The 16,231-nt window shown below is 46.8% G+C and overlaps 1 pseudogene; it reads right to left on the bottom strand.

Annotated features, from left to right (window-relative positions):
• Positions 1-7,495: 7,495 nt before the first annotated feature.
• On the bottom strand, positions 7,496-8,452 carry LOC147984211 (uncharacterized; annotated as a pseudogene).
• Between the last annotated feature and the right edge of the window lie 7,779 nt (positions 8,453-16,231).

The following is a 16,231-nucleotide window of genomic DNA, read 5'->3' on the forward strand; positions in this document are numbered from 1 at the left end:
CAGACTCCAATAACGCGGCCGAATGTGAGGCCTTGTTACATGGTCTTCGGATGGCTGTCTCCAAGGGCATACAATGCCTAGAAGTACGTGGGGACTCCAACCTTGCAATATCTCAAATAAATGGAGATTTCAATGCTAAATATCCGAAGATGGCAGCGTATCGTAACACAGTCATAAAAATGTCGACCCGGTTCGAAGGACTCGGGTTCCATCATGTGGTTCAAGAAAGTAATCAAGCGTCGGATGTTCTTGCTCTTATCGGTGCTAAGCGCGACCCCGTCCCACCTAATATTTTCCTGGAAAGACTCTTTAAGCCATCCGTGGTGTGGTAGGGGGAAAACGACAATACTAGTCTGGAACCAAACATCATCCAAGATCCTGGAAACACCGACGTCGTCGGGGGCTCAGCCATCGGAATAACACCATCGGCGCATCTCATCATGGCAGTCATTGCCCCATGGACCGAACCCTTCCTGGCCTACCTCAACAGGAAAGAGCTTCCCAAGGACCAGAATGAGGCCCGCTGCATTGTCCGACGGGCAAAGGCCTACAAGGTTCATGATGAGAGCTCTACAAGACAAGCACCACCAGAGTCCTTCAACGATGTATATCCGAGGAAGAGGGGCGAGAACTCTTGGCTGAAATTCATGATGGACTCGTTGGTCACCACGCCGCAGCTCGGGCCCTTGTTAGCAAGGCCTTCCGTACAGGGTTTTATTGGCCGACGGCCCGAGCAGATGCACAGGACCTCGTCCAACATTGCGTCGGATGGCAACTCTTTGCCAATCAAAGCCATATGCCCCCATCGCCTTACAAACAATCCCCATCACTTGGCCTTTTGCGGTCTGGGGACTAGATATGGTTGGACTCCTTAAAGGGGGAAGCCATAAGAAAAAATATTTGCTGGTCATGGTGGACAAATTCACTAAGTGGATAGAGGCTAGGCCTGTCAAAACAGCTGAGTCCGGCGTTGTACACCATTGTGGTGTCCCACACAGCATCATCACTAACAACGGCTCCAATTTCATAGCCGACGAGGTAAAAACCTGGTGCACCAATCTGGGTATTAAACTCGATTACACCTCCGTCTACCACCCACAAACCAACGGTCAAGTCGAATGAGCCAATGGTCTTATTATGAGCGGCATCAAGCCTAGACTAGTGTGGTCTTTGAAAGAATCAGACAAGCACTGGGTTGAGGAGCTCGACTCCGTACTCTGGGGGCTGCGGACCACACCCAACCGCACTACCGGACACACACCTTTCTTCATGGTGTATGGCGCATAGGCCGTATTGCCCTGTGATATTATTCACGACTCACCTCGAGTGCGTCTGTACGAAGAGAGAGAAGCCGAGCTTGATCAGCAGGATGGCCTAGATGCCCTGGAGGAGGAACGCGATGTCGCAAAAGCCCGTTCAGCATTTTACCAATAGCAGGCTCGAAGATATCAAAGCAGAGAGGTACGGGCCAAGACTTACAACGTTGGCGAACTCGTTCTGCGCCTGCCGGAGAAGAAAAAGGACAAACTCAAGCCCAAATGGGAGGGTCCCTTCATAACTGACGAAGTTCTCACCGGAGAAGCGTAGCGTCTTCACGATGCATCAGACAATCGCCTCGAGCCAAACCCCTGGAACGCGGCGAGACTCCGAAGATTCTATGCCTAACACCAAACTCCTTGTTCGTCTCCCCCTCCCCCGTAGTTTCCATTATTTTTTCTCTCATTTTCGATTATTTTCTTCTTTTTTGCTTTAATGCTTTGGTACGGCTAGACCGCACACCATCGACACATACATCTCTAACTATGTATGTCACTTGTACCTGGGGGCTTCTCGGACAGAAGTTCTGTTCATTCCTTGAGCATTAAGCTCCTCACATATGAGTTTTTCCATATGTACCTTTTCTTCGCCACTATATGCATCGATATGACTTAAGTTTTTGCCTAGCTGGGTTGCCTAGCTCCTGTGCTTATGCCCTACGTTCTCGTTAGATTGACTAGGGCATAAAGGGAGCACCTATGCAATTGTTACTGCCGGGTCATCCGGATGTGTACCTCAGACTGGGTGAAGCCGAAAGCTAGCGTTCTTAAGGGAATATTCGGTCGGTGAATTAAAGATGTTTTCTAAACTCAATCCATTGTGCACCCCCGGAAGTTATACAAACTGTGGTGCTCGCATCACAAGTCAGACATGCACATTAAATGCATGCACACCCAGGGAAATGAACCCTTAAGGGAACTATCCTCTCTGGAATATGTTTCTTACGGTATCAATGTAATATAACATAGCTAGCTGGATACAACTTGTCTGTTCAAGCAACTATGATCCCTACACCTAGTTTTCCAGGCATACCCCAGCATATTCCGCCGCGACGGTATTCGGAAACACTCTGCACCTTCAGGTCCGGAGATTGAAGCGAAAAGGTCTGCCATGACAAATGATATACAATTCAGCTAGATGAGGAAAGTACGTAGTCACTTGGACTCGAACACCTCTTCCTCTACACCTCCCAACTGGCAGTCTAACTTACAATCCTATTGGGAATATTTGGCGGCCACCTCTACTTGGTCATATACTATACTAATGGGAATTTCTTCCCCATTCGACCCTACTGGTCCGACACAAGCCATGTGATTAGGATCCAGCTTGGTATATCGCGTCTTCACCATGGCCCAGGCCTCTCGCGCACCCTCTCGGCAAGCAGATATCTTCCACAGCCGGATACACCACCGTGCTCCCTTGAACAGCTCTACCAGCTTCTCCATGCTTCCTAGAGGGAAGTCGGATGGCCATAAAGCCTTGGCTACACTCCGCATAGCCTGCCGAGCTTGCTCGTGCAACTGGGACAACCCTTGCAGAAGATCATTCGATGATCCAAACACTTCCTCTTCGGGGCGGTTCGTCAATACACCTGCAATTACAGGTATATCAGCTACCGTTACCTCCAAACTGCTATAAGATAAAAGCAGCCACGTACTGAATATGCCGCCATAGAGCTTCTTGTTCTCCCTCACAGAGTCGGCTATCTGCGCTCGCACATCTTTCAGTTCTTCGTCCAGTTTGGTGTTCGAATCCTGGAGTTTCTTTTTCTCTTCAACGACCTTCGTCAATACACGCTCGCCTGCTGCTAGAAGCTTTTTGGCTCCGTGTTCTTCGCTTCGAGCGGCGTCCAGTTGCTCTCGTAGTTGGTCTAACAAAAAGATTAGAACCCAGATTCACACTATCGGTGTATCATTATGAATTTTCGATAGAGGAAAAAATTACCGGGAGATGCCATGTATTTCTCCAGTTCGGCATTGGCAGCAAGCAGCTGGCACTGACACTTCTCTAGTTCCTGAGCTAGTTGGGTATTCCTCCCCGTAAGCACCTGGTTGTACATTGATCCTTAAATCAGTTGTTTCAACTCCTTTAAGTCTCGGGGGCTACTGGCATATGCTTATCATAACAGACAAAGCGAATTTATCTGCACATCTTTCAAATGTTGCCTTGTGGCCCTGTTAATCCCATCTCGAGCAGCCCGGACATATGCATCGGCTGAGTTGAAGGCGTTAAACGACTGTTCTGAAAAGCCAGGGTCTTGTAAAATGGCCCGGCGGCGCCGATGATTCATATAACTCTCCACTTCCGAGTTGGTGATGGATACATCACCCGAGTCCTCGGCTGGAGGACATTCCGGCGTCGCCCCTACATTAGCCCCTGTCTGCACGGCAAGATTCGAATCCTAGCTGCGGGAAGTATGGCCGCTCGAACCTCCGGATATAGTCCGGCGCACCTTCCTCCTGACACATGGAAAACGGGAAGGTCACGGTTGGACGAGACTGCTTAGGTGCGGGTTGGCGAATTCATACCTCTTCGACGAAGGCACAGCTGTGTCTCTTTTTGCTTTCCTCTTGGAAGGCTTGCCCGGCGCGAGAGCCAATCTCTTCGAAATCGCTGAGCGTCTCCCCTATAAAGCACGATACAGTGTGCTGGGTGAGGCAGAATAAGTGCACTCTTTTAGAGAAGGTGTTTCTTAATTATTTACATATGAAGCAGGAAGGAGGCCAGGATAGTCAGCAGTGATGGCCACTTTTGTGCCATCATAGCTTGTCTGGTAAAACACTCCCATTAACAAGAAATCCTAATGTGGGAGGTTTTGGTCAGGGGGACGCAGAAATCATGCTTTAGGATCCATTACGTGTCACCCGCAAGCACCAGAAATATATCCGGATACTCTTCAAACCCAGGATCTAGCTTCCGGTTGTGGATCTCCGGCTGTGGGGCAGGACTATGAAGTCCTTCGGTGACCTTCTGCCGGTGCTGTCATAAACAGACTTGAAATTTATCAAGAGTAATCCGGAAAGGGAATGAGTGGAATAAAGGGTTCGAAGCTTACACTACTGGGAGGATCATACATAGAATATCCATCTCTGTGCTTAAGGCGAAGGAATATCCATCCCCTTTAAACAACTCGGCCAATATTTTGGCCAGAGCGGCGGGGTATCCAGACCTTTTCGGCCATAGCGGGAGGCGTCATCCTCTCCATTATAGTGCCACATGGGCAGCCCTCTATATTGTAGCGGCTGAACCCCACACACTATGGAGATCACCATTACCTCGATTATTGTGAGTCCGGACTGAGCGAGCGTCTTTATCTTGCTCATAAGCTGGCAATCTTTTGCGTTGTCATCCTCTTCAAGACTCGGAGGACGCCAACTGTGGCGTTTCTTCAGCGGAATGCTCACAAATTCGGGAAGACCCTTTCGAACTAGGTCGGGAAGCGCGACGTCCTCAATATAGAACCATTCGGAAGGCCATTCTTCGGATGCCTTCCTTGGTGTGCCGGATAGATATCCAGTATCAGCGACACGCCATACTTTGGCTCCACCCACTTCAAATATTGACCCCTCGCGATTGTGTGGGACAAGATAGAACATCTTCCTCCATAGCTCGAAATGAGCCTCGATACCCAGGAATAGTTCACATAAGGCGACGTAACCTGCAATGTGCAGAATGGAGGCAGGGGTGAAGTTATGCAGCCGGAGGCCATAGTATTCCTGAAGCCCTCGGAGGAATGGATGAATGGGAAATCCAACGCCCCTTATCAGGTAAGGGACGAAACATACTCGCTCTCCCTAGATGGATTGGGGAAGTCCTCTGCCTGAATCTCGCCATTGAAGGAATCTAGCCCCGCTCGAACAGGAACTAGATCTGCAGGGGGGAGAAATCCCTGCGTCTGCAACTTCATCAATTGACTGTGGGACACCGAACACCTCTCCCACTGGCCTTTCTCTGGCCTAGAACGGGTGGAGGAGCTGGGGGCGCTGGCCATGCTGGAATGGTTTCTCCTAGGCAGTTTTCGGGGATTTCCTCTGTGCGGTGACGAATGGATCTGGGATCCAATCTATTTAATAAGTACTCTTCCTTGTATGGACGGGGTGTTATGTGCAAAAATTCCCTGACCTTCCGCCTTCGCTTGACACGTGGGAGGCGGATTTATTTAACGCGCAGAAGCCGAGGGGAGCGACATTGAACCGACGGCCGAATACATCACTTGAAGATCATTAAAGGAGGAACCCACCTTGCAATGCCAAAGACAATGTGTGTGCCGAACACCTCGCTATTGAAGATTGGTTCGGGGGATAATGAGGGAGTCTTGGACTAAGGGGTCCTCGGGCGTCCGACCTGTTATCCATGGGCCGGACGGATGGGCTGTGAAGAGATGAAGACCGAAGACTGTACCTGTGTCCAGATTGGACTCTCCTTGGCGTGGAAGGCAAGCTTGGCAACCGACTATGAAGATTCCTTCTTATGTAATCGACTCTATGTAAACCCTAGATCTCCCCCGGTGTCTATATAAACCGGAGGTGTTAGTTCGGAAAGGATACACACATTACCATAGTCATACGGGTTAGACCTCTAGGGTTTAGCCATTATCATCTCGTGGTAGATCAACTCTTGTAACACTCATATTCATCAAGATCAATCAAGCAGGACGTAGGGTATTACCTCCATAGAGAGGGCCCGAACCTGGGTAAACATTGTGTCCCCCGTCTCCTGTTACCATCGATCCTAGACGCACAGTTCAGGACCCCCTACCCGAGATCCATCGGTTTTGACACCGACAATCTTGCTCTGGTTGACCTATGAGGTTGGGTAGTAACTTGATCTGAAGTTTCATGATCATTATCGTTAGCTTCCTCTCTAGTTGGTGTAGGCATCACAGGAATGGTCTTCTGTGATGAGCTACTTTCCAATTCGAGAGAAGGTACAATTACCTCATCAACTTCTACTTTCCTCCTACTCACTTCTTTCGAGAGAAACTCCTTCTCTAGAAAGTTTCTATTCTTGGCAACAAATATCCTGCCTTCGGATTTGTGGTAGAAGGTGCACCCAATTGTTTCCTTAGGGTATCCTATGAAGACGCACTTCTCCAATTTGGGTTCGAGCTTATCAGGCTGAAGCTTTTTGACATAAGTGTCGCAAGCCAAAACTTTAAGAAACGACAGCTTAGGTTTCTTGCCAAACCATAGTTCATACGTTCTCGTCTCAACGGATTTAGACGATGCCCTATTTAACGTGAATACAACGGTCTCTAATGCATAACCCCAAAACAATAGTGGTAAATCGGTAAGAGACATCATAGATCACACCATATATAATAAAGTACGGTTACGACGTTCGGACACACCATTACGCTGTGGTGTTCCAGGTGGCGTGAGTTGTGAAACTATTCCACATTGTTTTAAATGAAGGCCAAATTCGTAACTCAAATATTCGCCTCCATGATCAGATCGTAGAAACTTTATTTTCTTGTTATGATGATTCTCCACTTCACTCTGAAATTCTTTGAACTTTTCAAATGTTTCAGACTTGTGTTTCATTAAGTAGATATACCCATACCTGCTCAAATCATCTGTCTAGGTCAGAAAATAACGGTACTCGCCGCGAGCCTCAATACTCATCGGACCGCATACAAAGGTATGTATTATTTCCAATAAGTCATTAGCTCACTCCATTGTTCCGGAGAACAGAGTTTTAGTCATCTTCGCACGAGGCATGCTTCGCAAGTATCAAATGATTCATAATCAAGTGATTGCAAAAGCCCATCTGCATGGAGTTTCTTCATGCGCTTTACACCAATATGACCTAAACGGCAGTGCCACAAATATGTTGCACTATCATTATCGACTTTGCATCTTTTGGCATCAATATTATGAATATGTGTGTCACCACAATCGAGATTCAACAAAAATAGACCACTCTTCAAGGGTGCATGACCATAAAAGATATTACTCGTATAAATAGAACAACCATTATTCTCTGATTTAGATGGATAACCGTCTCGCATTAAACAAGATCCAGATATAATGTTAATCCTCAATGTTGGCACCAAATTACAACTATTCAGGTCTAAAACTAATCCCGATGGTAGATGTAGAGGGAGCGTGTCGACGGTGATCACATTGACCTTGGAACCATTCCTGACGCGCATCGTCACCTCGTCCTTAGCCAATCTTCATTTAATACGTAGCCCCTGTTTCGAGGTACAAATATGAGTAACCGAACCAGTATCAAATACCCAGGCGCTACTACGAGCATTAGTAAGGTACACATCAATGACATGTATATCAAATATACCTTTGCTCACTTTGCCATCCTTCTTATCCGCCAAATACTTAGGGTAGTTCCGCTTCCAGTGACCAGTCCCTTTGCAGTAGAAGCACTCAGTTTTAGGCTTGGTTCCAGCTTTGGGATTCTTCCCGGGAGTGGCAACTTGCTTGTCATTCTTCTTGAAGTTCCCTTTGTTTCCCTTGCCCTTTATGTTGAAACTAGTGGTCTTGTTAACCATCAACACTAGATGCTCCTTCTTTATTTTTACCTCCGCAGCTTTGAGCATTGCGAAGAGATCGGAAATTGTCCTATCCATCCCTTGCATATTATAGTTCATCACGAATCCTTTGTAGCTTGGTGGCAGTGATTGAAGAACTCTGTCAATAACACTATCAACTGGAAGGTTAACTCCCAGCTGAGTCAAGTGATTATTATACCCAGACATTTTGAGTATGTGTTCACTGACAGAACTGTTCTCCTCCATCTTGCAGCTATAGAACTTGTTGGAGACTTCATATGTCTCAACTAGGGCATTTGCTTGAAATATTAACTTCAACTTATAGAACATCTCGTATGGTCCATGATGTTCAAAACATCTTTGAAGTCCCGATTCTAAGTCGTAAAGCATGGCACACTGAACTATTAAGTAGTCATCAACACGCGACTGCCAAGCATTCCCAACGTCCAGAGTTGCTGGAGGGGGTGGCACCCCTAGAGGTGCATCATGGACATAATTTTTCTGTGCAGCAATGAGGATAATCCTCAAGTGACGGACCTAGTTCGTGTAGTTTCTACCATCATCTTTGAACTTTGCTTTCTCTAGGAATGCATTAAAATTCAAGGGAACGGTACCACGAGCCATTGATCTACAACATAGATATGCAAAAACTATCAGGACTAAATTGATGATAAATTAAGTTCAATTAATCATATTACTTAAGAATTCCCACTTAGACATCCCTCAAGTCATCTAAATGATACATGATCCAAATCAACTAAATCATGTCCGGTCATCACATGAGAAGGAGTAGTCATCAATGCGGAACATCCCTATGTTGATCATATCTACTATATGATTCACGTTCGACCTTTCGGTCTGTAGTGTTCCGAGGCCATGTCTGTACATGCCAGTCTCGTCAAGTTTAACCCGAGTATTCCGCATGTGCAAAACTATCTTGCACCCCTTTTATGTGAACGTAGGGTCTATCACACCCGATCATCACGTGGTGTCTCAACACGACGAACTTTTGCAATGGTGCATACTCAGGAGACCTTGAAATTTTAGTTAAGGGATCATCTTATAATGCTACTGCCGTACTAGGAAAATAAGATACATAAAAGATAAACATCACATGCAATCAAAATATGTGACATGATATGGCCAGCATCATCTTGTGATTTTGATCTCCATCTCCAAAGCATCATCATGATCTCCATTGTCACCGGCTCGACACCTTGATCTCCATCGTAGCATCGTGGTCATCTCGCCAACTATTGCTTCTACAATTATCGCTAAAGCATAGTGATAAAGTAAATCAATTACATGGCGTTTGCATTTCATACAATAAACAGACAACCATAAGGCTCCTGTCAGTTGCCGATAACTTTTACAAAACATGATCATCTCATACAATAACGCATATCACATCATGTCTTGACCATATCGCATCACAACATGCCCTGCAAAAACAAGTTAGCACTACAAAAAAAGACACATCCTTGACATTTTGGGCCGAACGATTTTTTTCTGTCATGGTTATGACACTTCTATGACAATAATTGTGACAAAACCTGGTATCATCATAGATGTGGTGGGCTCCTACTTCTATGACAAAAAATGGGCTTTGGGCCGAAGACGCGGCTGCATGACATTCTTTGGGCCGTCCATGACCGAAAAAACCGTGGAAGAAGCGAGGGAGGGAAAAATATCGGAGAATTCCCGGCTATGGTAGGTGGTCGGGGCCGAGCGATGCGCGTTTCTCTCATACACGTACGCGTGTGGGTGTAAGGCGTTGGGCTCTAACTGAACCCGAGCGATTGCACTGCAGGATACGTGTTACTGAACCCAAGCGATTGATCGATCCCCAGCTGTTAACTGAACCCGATCGAGCGATTCCTTCGGTACTGCTGCTAACTGAAGCCGATCAAACCTGCTGCCTCTTGACGAACAGTAAGCGTTGTTGGGTGTTGGATGAACAGTTCCGGTGGGGGTAGGATGAACAGGATCCCGTGGTAGTAGAGGTTGTTGCTGGTGATTGAATAGGACCCCGATCGAGCTGGTTGGGGTGGATGAACTGGACGCCGTGGAGGGCTGGATGAACAGCAGCCGGTGAAGGGCTGGTTGAACAGTAGCCGGTGGAGGGTTGGATGAACAGTAGCTCGTGGAGGGGTGGTTGAACAGGACCCCGTGGAGAGGGCTGGTTGAACAGTAGTCGGTGGAGGAGCGGTGGAGGATGGATGAACAGGAGCCCGTGGATGAACAGTAGCTGGTGGAGGCTGGAGGGAGATGTCATGGATGAACAGTCGCAGGTGGAAGCTAGAGGAGGTCGACGGTGGATGAACAGTAGCCCGTGGAGGCTGGAGCAAGGCGGTAGAAGGTGGATGAATAGTAGCTCGTGGAGTCCCATTTGGTGGTACGCTGATACGTCTCCAACGTATCTATAATTTTTGATTGCTCCATGCTATATTATCTACTGTTTTGGGCAATACTGGGCTTTATTTTCCACTTTTATATTATTTTTGGGACTAACCTATTAACCGTAGGCCCAGCCCAGATTTGCTGTTTTATGCCTATTTTAGTGTTTCGAAGAAAAGGAATATCAAACGGAGTCGAAACGGAACGAAATCAACTAGAGAAGTTATTTTTGGAACGAAAGCCACCGGATAGACTTGGACTCCACGTCAGGAGATACGGGAGGTGCTCATGACGGTGGGGGCGCCCCCCCTTATGGTGCGCCCCTGCCTCGTGGGGCCCCCGTAGCTCCTCCAACGTACTTCCTGCATCCATATATATCATCGTACCCTAAAACTTCCAGAACGGACAATAGATCGGGAGTTCCGCCACCAGAAGCCTCCGTAGCCACCGAAAGCCAATCTAGACCCGTTCCGGCACCCTACCGGAGGGGGGAATCCTTCTCCGGTGGCCATCTTCATCATGCCGGTGCTCTCCATGACGAGGAGGGAGTAGTTCTCCCTCGGGGCTGAGGGTATGTACCAGTAGCTATGTGTTTGATCTCTCTCTCTCTCGTGTTCTTGAGGTGATACGATCTTGATGTATCGCGAGCTTTGCTATTATAGTTGGATCCTATGTTTCTCCTCCCCCTCTTCTCTCTTGTAATGAGTTTCCCCTTTGAAGTAATCTTATTGGATTGAGTCTGTAAAGATTTGAGAACACTTGATATATGTCTTGCCGTGGATATCTGTGGTAACAATGGGATATCACGTGATTCACTTTATGTATGTTTTGGTGATCAACTTGCGGGTTCCGCCCATGAACCTATGCATAGGGGTTGGCACATGTTTTCCGCGTGATTCTCCGGTAGAACTTTGGGGCACTCTTTGAGGTCCTTTTGTGTTGGTTGAATAGATGAATCTGAGATTGTGTGATGCATATCGTATAATCATGCCCACGGATACTTGAGGTGACATTGGAGTATCTAGGTGACATTAGGTTTTGATTGATTTGTGTCTTAAGGTGTTATTCTAGTACGAACTCTAGGGTTGTTTGTGACACTTATAGGAATAGCCCAATGGATTGATTGGAAAGAATAACTTTGAGGTGGTTTCGTACCCTACCATAATCTCTTCGTTTGTTCTCCGTTATTAGTGACTTTGGAGTGACTCTTTGTTGCATGTTGAGGGATAGTTATGTGATCTAATTATGTTAGTATTGTTGAGGGAACTTACACTAGCGAAAGTATGAACCCTAGGCCTTGTTTCCTAGCATTGCAATACCGTTTACGCTCACTTTTATCATTAGTTACCTTGCTGTTTTTATAATTTCAGATTACAAATACCTTTATCTACTATCCATATACCACTTGTATCACCATCTCTTCGCCGAACTAGTGCACCTATACAATTTACCATTGTATTGGGTGTGTTGGGGACACAAGAGACTCTTTGTTATTTGGTTGCATGGTTGCTTGAGAGAGACCATCTTCATCCTACGCCTCCTACGGATTGATAAATCTTAGGTCATCCACTTGAGGGAAATTTGCTACTGTCCTACAAACCTCTGCACTTGGAGGCCCAACAATGTCTACAAGAAGAACGTTTTGTAGTAGACATCATACGCCACACCCCTCCCGATGAACAGGGCCCCCATTTCGACCGTAGGAGGTCGAAGAGAAGTCAGTTTCCTCCGTTTTGCGGTACGCCACACCCCTCCTGATCAATAGGACCCTGTTTTGACCGTAGGAAGTCGAAGAGAAGTCCGTTTCCTTTGTTTTGCGGTACACCAGACCCCTCCTGATGAACGGAATTGCGTTTCGACCGTAGGTGGTCGAACACAAGGCCGTTTCCTCCGCTCTACGGTACACCAGGCCTCGTTTCGGCTGTTCTGTCCAAGCCTGTTGGCTCCTGATGAACACGACATATTCCGTTGCCTCCCGATGAACATGACGCAGTTTCTCCGTTCCAACCCAGCTGGTTGGGTGCCGATGAACAAGGTGCCCTTGCTGCCCTCTACATGTACACGAGCCCTGGCCATACGTATGCGCGAGTAGGCGTTCGAGACCCTGCCCGTATGTACGTACGTGGCCATATTTACTTTCTTGCACCCTAGTTGTGCGTACGTGTACATGCTACGTTCGCGCCTCTACTACGACACGTGCCCTTTCTTAGTCGGCCACGGTTCATCGCTGCAGCCTGTAGACAGACCGACCGACCAGTATGTACGTACACGTTCGCGACGAGAATGACAACGCGATGTACGCTTCGACTAGGTGGGTCCCAATTGTCAGGGAGGATAAGGAGGCACATCCTTGCGTGCGAAGATATAGCTGGTGGGTCCCAGCTGTCAGGGGGAGAATCATATTTTTTGCCTGTGATATGGACACACTTCCTTGCGTGCGAAGATGTAGCTGGTGGGTCCCAACAGTCAGAGGGGAAACATTTTTTCATGAAATACGGTGGCCCGTCCGGTAGATCCGTGCTGTCAGGTGGAGGAATTATTATTTTACGCATAATAAGGTTGCACTTCCTTGCTCCGGCCGTGGATCCAACTGTCAGCCTCTCCATGTACAGTACTCTTCTGATGGAAGTCGTTCCTTGACTACATTAACCATGCCGTGCCGGGAGCTCCAAGGCAGTGGACAACAGCGAGGCCTAGGAAGGGGACGACACGGAGCCGGGGAAGATGCGACAGTGGATGCCCAAGCGGAGCAGAGTACGAGGGTTGACTGGTTCGGCTGCAGTGTGAGGCTGTCGTCGCCGCAGAATAACAGGGGGTGTGGGTGAGTAGAGGGATGACCTGGCCAACGGTGGGAGTAGTAGGGGGCGGTGATGCCTCTGCGGCAGCACAACCGACCACGAGAGGCAGTAGTAGGTAGCACGATCGGCGCTGGTTTGGGTGGCTGGAGCAAGAAGACGAGAGGTGGAAGAAGCACTACGGCCGTTGGATGGACATCGTACGGTCATTGAAGCTAGAATTGTTCATATTGACTAAGTTTACAAAGCCACCCGTCCGCATCAACTTAGTAGGCCCACAAGTCAGCCTGCCACTATGGTGGGTCCCAGCTAGCAGGGGGAGTATTCATTTTTTTGTGTATTGACCACGTCGCGCCGAGCGCATCCAAGGTGGTGGATGACGGCGAGGCCCAAACAGCAACGAGCCGGAGATGGGAAGATGCGTGAGTGGAGTCGCAGACGGAGAGGTGTACGAGGGTTAACTGGTTCTGGTGCGGCATGGTTCGGCAGTCAGTGAAGAATAACAGGAGGTATGGAGGGGTGGAGGGATGGCTTGGCCGGCGGAGGGGTAGAGCTTCACAACGAAGCATGCTAAGCAGAGCTGCTAGCGGAAGGAGGCGGGAGCAGGTGGTCCCGGCAGCGCTGGAGGAAGAAGATGAGATATTGAAGATGGATGTCGGTCATTGGATGCCAATCCAAAGGCTATCGATGTGAAATCATTTGTTGACAAAGTTGACAACGACTTGCGTTGGCTTTGACCTACTGGCCCACGTATCTGCCTCAAAAAATGTGGCACATATTCAACCCATTTTTTAGAATTTATAGTCTATTTGATCTTTTTTTGAGAATTATAGTCTACTTGCTGGGCTGGGTGAACAAATAATGTAGCGTCCATGCGGCCCATTTTTTTAAACTACATCCCATTTTCACTTTCTCGAAATACATGAATTTTTGGGCCGGCTAAACAAATAATCTAGCGTCCATGGGCCCATTTATTTTCCCCTAAAAAATTACAGTCCATTTGCACTTTCTCGAAATGCATGATTTTGCTGGGCTGGTTCTAATTATAATGTTGGGTTAGGCGCATCAATGTTATCAAAAAATAAACAGGGGCTGAGCATTTTGTTATAAATATATTTAAATAATAAGTGATTTATTATTACATTGGTCCTTAAATCTTACCAAGCTTTTGTACATAATCACAAGAATTTTCGTTGCCTTAAAGTGAAAAAAAATCCATGATTTTATTGTTAAAAAATTATTTTTATAAGTTAATAAGATGTGGGATATTGTTTTCTTATATATGTAAGTATCTTTTAAATATATGATGATAATAACAGTAATATATAATAACATATAAAATAATATAAATATATATAATATAGTTAGAAGGGAAACATAAGTTGGACCTGGCATTCCTATTCTTATATAGAAAAATAGAAAAGACCAGTGCGTTTTTTTTCAAAAAAAATCATAAGTTGGGCTGCGGATGTTTCAGGAAAAATAAAACCTAGGATGGGAGGTCCATAGGCCGGTCGATACATGACGGGCCTCAAGAAAATACAAACTATCATGTCGTGGGCTGCGCATGTTGAAAAAGAAAGCCTAGATGGGGCAGCCCACAACCCAGTTGATACTTGTTGGCCCACTTATAATAAATGATACCTGCCAGCTCCCCGGCTTCGTTGTAAATTTATCTCCTTTAGTAAGTACGTTGAAGCACCTAAAAAATGTAACTATGTTGACAAACCCGTGGGCCCCAACGTCAGTATAGCATTAGGAGGAAGTATTTTTTTCAATGAGGCACTTGCTTGCGTACAGTCATAGACCTGGTGGGTCCTGATGATACGTTTCCAACGTATCTATAATTTTTTATTGTTCCATGCTATTATATTATGTATCTTGGATGTTTTATATGCATTTATATGCTATTTTATATGATTTTTGGGACTAACCTATTAACCTAGATCCCAGTGACAGTTTCTATTTTTTCCTTGTTTTTGAGTTTCGCAGAAAAGGGATATAAAACGGAGTCCAATTGACCTGAAAATTTACGAAGAATATTTTTGGAAAATATAAAAAATACTGGAACAAAAAGATATCGGAGAAGAGGCACGAGGAATCCATAAGGGCGGAGGGCGCCCCCACCCCCCTAGGGCGCGCCCTCCGACCTTGTGGTTGACTCGTGCACCCCCTTGACTTGTTCCCGATGCCAGCGCCTCTTATAAATCCCCAAAACCCCAGAACAGAACCTAGATCAGGAGTTCCGCCGCCACAAGCCTCTGTAGCCATGAAAAACAAATCGGGAGCCCGTTCTGGCAACCTTCCGGAGGGGGAAATCATCACTGGTGGCCATCTTCATCATCCCAGCGGTCTCCATGACGAGGAGGGACTAGTTCACCATCGGGGCTGAGGGTATGTACCAGTAGCTATGTGTTTGATCTCTCTCTTTCTCGTGTTCTTGATTTGGCACGATCTTGATGTACCGTGAGCTTTGCTATTATAGTTGAATCTTATGACGTTTCTCCCCCTCTGCCTTCTTGTAATGGATGTAGTTTTCCCTTTGAAGTTATCTTATCGGATTGAGTCTTTAAGGATTTGAGAACACTTGATGTATGTCTTGCATGTGCTTATCTGTGGTGACAATGGGATATTCACGTGATCTACTTGATGTATGTTTTGGTGATCAACTTGCAGGTTCTGTGACCTTGTGAACATATGCATAGGGGTTGGCACACGTTTTCGTCTTGACTCTCTGGTAGAAACTTTGGGACACTATTTGAAGTTCTTTGTGTTGGTTCGAATAGATGAATATGAGCTTGTGTGATGCATATCATATAATCAAACCCGCGGATACTTGTGGTGACATTGGAGGACCAATATCCAGATACAAATCGTGCTAAAATTTCAGCCCAATCGGAGTTGCGGATCTTCGGGAATATAAGAAACAGTGAAAGGCCAGAATCTGAAAGGCAGAAATAGAGAGAGACAGAGAGATAGAGAGACAGATCTATTCTTGGAGGGGCTCTCGCCCCTCCGCCGCCGTGGAAGCCATGGACCAGAGGGGAAACCCTTCTCCCATCTAGGGAGAAGGTCATGGAAGAATAAGAAGAAGGGGGGCCCTCTCCCCCTCTCTCCCGGTGGCGCCGGAACGCCGCTGGGGCCATCATCGTGTGACGGTGATCTACACCAACACCTCCGTCATCTTCACTAACAGCTTCATCACCTTCCC

This window comes from Triticum urartu, chromosome 2A (assembly GCF_056163025.1).
Source record: "Triticum urartu cultivar PI428250 chromosome 2A, HENAU_Tu73, whole genome shotgun sequence".
Lineage (NCBI taxonomy): Eukaryota > Viridiplantae > Streptophyta > Magnoliopsida > Poales > Poaceae > Triticum > Triticum urartu.